The sequence below is a fragment of the Erpetoichthys calabaricus genome, chromosome 9, assembly GCF_900747795.2.
Source record: "Erpetoichthys calabaricus chromosome 9, fErpCal1.3, whole genome shotgun sequence".
In the NCBI taxonomy this organism is placed as follows: Eukaryota; Metazoa; Chordata; class Cladistia; order Polypteriformes; family Polypteridae; genus Erpetoichthys; species Erpetoichthys calabaricus.
Window position 1 is genome coordinate 46,513,323 of NC_041402.2, and position 8,102 is coordinate 46,521,424.

An 8,102-nucleotide genomic window follows, 5' to 3' on the forward strand; every position below is an offset into this window, starting at 1 on the left:
GATAACAGTGGTATGTCTTTCATTTCCTAGGAACATCTGAGTACTGGGGTGTTTTCCAAACAAAGATTTTTAGTGAAGCAGTATTTAGTTGTATGAAATTAAGTCAAATGTGAAGAAAAATGGCTGTGCAAAAATTTGGGTCCCCTTGTAATTTTGTTGATTTGAATGCGTGTAACTGCTCAATACTGATTACTTGCAACACCAAATTGGTTGGATTAGCTCGTTAAGTCTTGAACTTCACGGACAGGTGTGTCCAATCATGAGAAAAGGTATTTAAGGTGGTCAATTGCAAGTTGTGCTTCCCTTTGACTCTCCTCTAAAGAGTGACAGCATGGGATCCTAAAAGCAACTCTCCAAAGATCTGAAAACAAAGATTGTTCAGTATCATGGTTTAAGGGAAGGCTACAAAAAGCTATCTCAGAGGTTTAAACTGTCAGTTTCAACTGTAAGGAATGGAATCAGGAAATGGAAGGCCACAGGCACAGTTGCTGTTAAACCCAGCAGGTCTGGCAGGCCAAGAAAAAAACAGGAGTGGCAAATGTGCAGGATTGTGAGAATGGTTACAGAAAACCCACACATCACCTACAAAGACCTGCAAGAACATCTTGCTGCAGATGGTGTATCTGTACATCGTTCTACAATTCAGCACAATTTGCACAAACAACATCTGTATGGCAGGATGATGAGAAAGAAGCCCTTTCTGCACTCATGCCACAAACAGAGTCGCTTGTTGTATGCGAATGCTCATTTAGACAAGACAGATTCATTTTGGAACAAAGTGCTTTGCATGATGAGACAAGAACTGAGTTATTTGGTCATAACAAAAAGTGCTTTGCATGGCAGAAGAACACCACATTCCAAGAAAAACACCTGCTAACTACTGTGAAATTTGGTGGAGGTTCCATCATGCTGTGGGGCTGTGTGGCTACTTCAGGGACTGGGGCCCTTGTTAAAGTTGAGGGTCGGATGAATTCAACCCAATATCAACAAATTCTTCAGGATAATGCTCAAGCATCAGTCACAAAGTTGAAGTTATGCAGGGGTTGGATATTCCAACAAGACAATGATCCAAAATGCAGTTCGAAATCTACAAAGGCAATCATGCAGAGGGAGAAGTACAATGTTCTGGAATGGCCGTCACAGTCCCCTGACTTGAATATCATCGAAAATCTATGGAATGATTTGAAGCAGGCTGTCCATGCTCGGCAGCCATCAAATTTAACTGAACTGGAGAGATTTTGTATGGAAGAATGATCAAAAATGCCTCCATCCAGAATCCAGACACTCATCAAAGGCTATAGGAGGCGTCTAGAGGCTGTTATAATTGCAAAAGGAGGCTCAACTAAGTATTGATGTAATATCTCTGTTGGGGTGCCCAAATTTATGCACCTGTCTAATTTTGTTATGATGCATATTGCATATTTTCTGTTAATCCAATAAACTTAATGTCACTGCTGAAATACTACTGTTTCCATAAGGCATGTCATATATTAAAAGGAAGTTGCTACTTTGAAAGTTCAGCCAATGATAAACAAAAATCCAAAGAATTAAGAGAGGTTCCCAAACTTTTTCATATGACTGTATATACAGATCCATGATGTCACTATTCAATCGGTACTCCAGCTGGATTAGCACCCCAGCAAACTTGCAGTATTTTCATTTGAGGGGTACATTAGCTGACCGTAATAAGAATATTATGAAAATACTTTGTTGTCCATTTTATGTTGTATCTTCACAGCTGAATTAAACTTGTTATGCTTCTTACTATTGTGGCAAGCGGCCGGGTCAACATATGTTCCATTGGAGCAACCATGGGCCACTCAGGACCTTCCCCAGGACGCTTGGTAGCAACCTCCCTGGCTGACGATGGTGCCTCAGTTTCCTGCAGGGCTCCATGGGAGATGGATTTCTCCACAGCCCTGTTGGGATCCGGGGTGGCCGCCAGGGGGTGCTGCGTGGGTCCCTGAGCCTGCATGGATGACTCTGCATCCCCGAAGTGCAATCGGAAACAGGTCATCAAGCACCTGGAGCACTTCCGGGTGGGCTATAAAACGGGCCAGCAACCACTACTCAATGGCCAGAGTCAGGTGGAGGTGGACAAGGTTGCACGGGAGGAGTGGTGGTGCTAAGAAGGAAAAGAAGAAAGTGTATTGTGTGCTTTACTGTGAGTGCTTTTGGAACTGTGTTGTGCCTGTGGGGTTCACAGGGAAGATGTGCCCCACAGGTGAAGAAGAAAATAAAAGTCTTTGTGTGTTTTTACACGTGCCTCAGTGTGAGTTTGTGCCGGGTCTGGCGCAATATATCTTTATTCACACTATGTAGTTTAGATTAATTAAGTAGTGACAGGGATGGCCACTCAAATATACAGTGGTGTGAAAAACTATTTGCCCCCTTCCTGATTTCTTATTCTTTTGCATGTTTGTCACACAAAATGTTTCTGATCATCAAACACATTTAACCATTAGTCAAATATAACACAAGTAAACACAAAATGCAGTTTTTAAATGATGGTGTTTATTATTTAGGGAGAAAAAAAATCCAAACCTACATGGCCCTGTGTGAAAAAGTAATTGCCCCCTTGTTAAAAAATAACCTAACTGTGGTGTATCACACCTGAGTTCAATTTCCGTAGCCACCCCCAGGCCTGATTACTGCCACACCTGTTTCAATCAAGAAATCACTTAAATAGGAGCTGCCTGACACAGAGAAGTAGACCAAAAGCACCTCAAAATCTAGACATCATGCCAAGATCCAAAGAAATTCAGGAACAAATGAGAACAGAAGTAATTGAGATCTATCAGTCTGGTAAAGGTTATAAAGCCATTTCTAAAGCTTTGGGACTCCAGCGAACCACAGTGAGAGCCATTATCCACAAATGGCAAAAACATGGAACAGTGGTGAACCTTCCCAGGAGTGGCCGGCCGACCAAAATTACCCCAAGAGCGCAGAGACGACTCATCCGAGAGGTCACAAAAGACCCCAGGACAACGTCTAAAGAACTGCAGGCCTCACTTGCCTCAATTAAGGTCAGTGTTCACGACTCCACCATAAGAAAGAGACTGGGCAAAAACGGCCTGCATGGCAGATTTCCAAGACGCAAACCACTGTTAAGCAAAAAGAACATTAGGGCTCGTCTCAATTTTGCTAAGAAACATCTCAATGATTGCCAAGACTTTTGGGAAAATACCTTGTGGACTGATGAGTCAAAAGTTGAACTTTTTGGAAGGCAAATGTCCCGTTACTTCTGGAGTAAAAGGAACACAGCATTTCAGAAAAAGAACATCATACCAACAGTAAAATATGGTGGTGGTAGTGTGATGGTCTGGGGTTGTTTTGCTGCTTCAGGACCTGGAAGGCTTGCTGTGATAGATGGAACCATGAATTCTACTGTCTACCAAAAAATCCTGAAGGAGAATGTCCGGCCATCTGTTCGTCAACTCAAGCTGAAGCGATCTTGGGTGCTGCAACAGGACAATGACCCAAAACACACCAGCAAATCCACCTCTGAATGGCTGAAGAAAAACAAAATGAAGACTTTGGAGTGGCCTAGTCAAAGTCCTGACCTGAATCCAATTGAGATGCTATGGCATGACCTTAAAAAGGCGGTTCATGCTAGAAAAACCCTCAAATAAAGCTGAATTACAACAATTTTGCAAAGATGAGTGGGCCAAAATTCCTCCAGAGCGCTGTAAAAGACTCATTGCAAGTTATCACAAACGCTTGATTGCAGTTATTGCTGCTAAGGGTGGCCCAACCAGTTATTAGGTTCGGGGGCAATTACTTTTTCACACAGGGCCATGTAGGTTTGGATTTTTTTTTCTCCCTAAATAATAAAAACCACCATTTACAAACTGCATTTTGTGTTTACTTGTGTTATATTTGACTAATGGTTAAATGTGTTTGATGATCAGAAACATTTTGTGTGACAAACATGCAAAAGAATAAGAAATCAGGAAGGGGGCAAATAGTTTTTCACACCACTGTATAATGCTGATCACTTGCTTCACAGGCTCTGTGAGTGTTAGTTAGTTATAGTTAAAGGAGCTTGAGAGATGCCGAGAGACAAAGGACTCAGAGTATTGTGGACTCTGAGCATCACTTTAGCAGTAGTTAGCACTGCTGCTTCACACTTCATATCACATTTTTGACCACAATAATCAGTCCAGCATTGTTGCCGGACACTTCTCTAGCTTTCAGCGACACCTAGAAGATCATTGCACCGTCATAATGCACCAAAAACTAGTTCAATTTCTCCTTCCTCAGTGACATCAATGCATCTGGTCAAGTTTACTGAAATTCCCATAATTTCTGGATTTTCAGAGAACTCAAGACAAAACAAATTCAGCGGGGTTCATTCATCACTGCTGACAACAGAGCTAATAAGTTACTTGGGCCAGTGCAGACAACAAGCTGTACTGCATCCACATGCACATGGTGAAATTGTACCCTGCCTTTGGAGAGACAAAATGGAACCTCCAAGGCTTAAAATCAAAAGAACACACATGTGAATGATGCAAGCAAGATAGAAAGACTGGTGCCGTTTGGAATTCTACTACCAGGGGAGCTTCAATGGTGACAAGAATGTATAAAACTGTATATATACAGCTTTATCAGCCTTATTGCTTTATTAATTATTGATTAGGTTGTTGCAAGCATATCCATAGCCTTTAGAAGAAGCTCCGATCTTCGTGAGTGTATTTGGCAGAGACAAATGCAGCTGCTATGACCGAGGTTGACACAAACTTGGCTTTCACAGGCCTAGAATACTTGACATGCTGGCTTTGAGTCTTGTTCCATTAAACAGATAATGCCTACATTTTTTGCTAAGTCCCAGTTGAAGAAAAAAAAACTTGCAACTGTGGGCTATTGTAACCAAGGTGTCCTAAAATGGACAAAAAAGCTTTAGACAAGCAGATTCAAAGCAAGGTTCAAATGATAGCTTAAGCATAAGACTGGTCAGAAATACAGGCACAGGCAGCACCAAAATATCAAAAGAGCCATGTGATGACTGTGTGGCCAGCAGCCTTGGCCTCATCCCTTCTTACACCTAGACATCGATTGTCAAGTACCGAGCTCAACCAGTGCAATGAGAACACACAATATCAAGATAGCTGTAAAGTGGTTTGTGCTTTATTCCATCAACAATGAAAAAGTCATCAAAGCTCCAAAGATGTACAAAGGTGCAGTGCTAACGTTTTCTTTCAATAAATCGGTGATCACATGTCTAGCATCCACCCAATGGCAAAAGTAACAACTCCATGATCATGAATCTCTAAAACAAATTTTTTAAATACTATTTAATAAATGTCGCTTTTAGTACATAAGAAAAAATATACAATTAACATTCAGAAAGCAGTCAAAATCATAAATCAGATTTAGTATTTGAGAAGATAGCATTTAGGGGGTACAATGGGGGACAGTGAGTCTTATATAAGTGTAGCCCTCTCACTGTTGTCCCAATGCAAAAATAACTTACTGATATCTGCAAATAAATGGCCTAAAGACTGCTTTCTGCTAATAACACACACGCTTTCTCATGAATATAAAAAAAATCAAATGCACCAAAATCTTCAGCCCATCCACCTTCTCGTGTAAGATAAATTCATCAATAAACAAAAAAATTATTCAGCAGGCATTCCATTCTTCAATCCAAACCCAAACAGCAATGTACTGAACTTTAATATAACTCTTTAATTAAATAAGACGATGGAATAAAAAAGATAAATATAAATAAATATATTTATCATATAAGAATAATAAAGTGACTGGAGTCTTTAAAGTTTGCGGTAGCTACCTATAGTTAGCACCTGTTTCAGCTCAGATAAAATGAAGACAAAAAAATAAAACCCTTTACTTACGGCCGTATTGTTGCCAACAAGCTGCATCTTGACCATGAAAATAAGGACACATAATTCCTAGTAGAGCTTTAAACTCCGTAAGCTGGTGCCCAGATTTGAATATTTCTGGTATGCCATCTGCCAATTCATCCAGGTTCCCTTTAGCTTGCAACCGTGACGTCGTACCTTTAATCCGTCATCAAATTGGTTCACCACACCATTAAAAACCGCCAAGTCCTTCTTAAGACCCACTTCAGCTTTTTTTGTTTAAACTATTATTCTTCTCGTCCTTTTACATTCACACTCAACTCACGAAGAAAAAAGTATGACCCACATGCCCTCTTTCCACGCCGGCATGTCACCTCCTCACGCGCCACTCCCGCTCTTTTTTTCTTTTCCTTTCCTGCCTTACTAACTAACCGATCCCAAGTAAAAGTTCCTTGAGGAAAAGAAATTACTCTACTAATAAAAATTTACCTCGGTTTTAACAGTAAATCAGGTTCTTTTGAGCTGATGCAAATATAAACTAAGAAATCATTATGCATCTATATGTAAAATAAATAATAATTGAACACTGTGCTTATTGCCTTGTGCCCTCCCCAACCATAACGTATCGTCTATGGGGGAGGAGCGAAGATTAGATTTGTCAAAAATTTCGATCTCCGGTTTTCGACAGATCTTGATGTTTTAGGGTCCCCAGATACTGAAAACATCAATATCTCGATGATGGGTGTGTGTCTGTCCGTCTGTTTGCCACAATTTATTGAGGGCAGTCTAGAGCTAAAACAGCTGGACGGAAAAATACCAAACTTGAAACTTAAGGCTGCTGTGAGATGACGATGTGCTGATTAGTTTTTGAGCCAAATTGTTTAAGAGAAAGAGGCACTCTTGAGGAACCATCAGATACCGTAATTCTGTAATTAATTATGAATTCTTCTCCTCAGTTCCTATCGTAGTGACCTGTTTAATGATCAGAAAGATCAGCATCAGAGCACTAATTACTAAAATGTTATAGAAAAGTTCTGGTAACTTGGTTTGTAGAGCACAAAGCCTACTGATGCTCACATCCGAATATTTTTTTTCATAATAAGGATTCAAATAACATTCTAGTGTGCTTCACTAGCCACTTAGGAATAGAAATGCTCCACCCAAAAGGTATTTTTTTCATGTTACTTACTAAACATATTTGTAATGATAGCTGGGAAAATGTTTTAATCTTGTGCTTTCATGGAGAGTGAAGATTCCAGAGTTAGACAAAAACGAGCAATGTCAAAAACGTTCATGACAAAATCTCATATTACTTATGTTGCATAATCCACATGTCAAGTCATCCAGTCGTATGCTCACAACAAGCAAAACACATTTGTTTCTTTGTTAAATAAATGGTTCTGGAAAAATCGGAGCAGTACACACAGAGGAAATATGTCCACACAGGATCGAGTGTTTGAATTGGACACCCACCTCTTCCCCTCGTTCATTAGTGAAGAGTCCTGACTTTGATACAAAATCTTATTCACATGTGAACGCATTTCCACTGTGTGCACTTCACTTGTTTTTTTCTGGAAGTATTTATTTAATGATATTTTAGCAAAAAAATAAAAGCTTCACAATGGTGAGCATTAAATTCAGTGACATGACATGTGTATTATGCAATATGCATAATGCAAGATTTTTTCATGGACATTTTTGATATTCACCATAAATGCCTATTCTTCCAGAAAACCTGTTATCTCCATACTTCATGAAAACGAAAGATTCAAAATTTTTCAGCCTTCACCACAAAAACTACATGGAGCAAGTAACATATAAAAAATATAATTTTGGTGGAGTTTTCTTTTTGGAATCATCTAACTTGTTACCACTTAACATGGTAGTACCAGGTTGGGTGCTGCTGTCTCACTGCGGCACGGACCCGGGCCACTGTCTGCTGTGAGTCTGCATGTTCACATCATCTGAATGCACTTTTCTGTGGGACAACTAGATATACCCCAAGTCCTATAGACATGCAGGTTATGTTAGGGTCTCTTAACTGACCCAGGGTGGGCATGTGGGTGAGTGGAGGGATAAGTGCACTCAGTGATGGGTTGGTGTTCTTTCCAAGGTTTGTTTCTGCTTAGTTCTACCAACAAGTGTGGTCAAATGAAGAATTGCAAGTCCAAAGGAGAAATGCTGGGGTGCCAAACCAGATGTCCCAGTTGAATCAAACGTAAAATATCAAATAAAACACGCCCTCTGTAGCACAAGATTGAACAAAACATTTCCAAA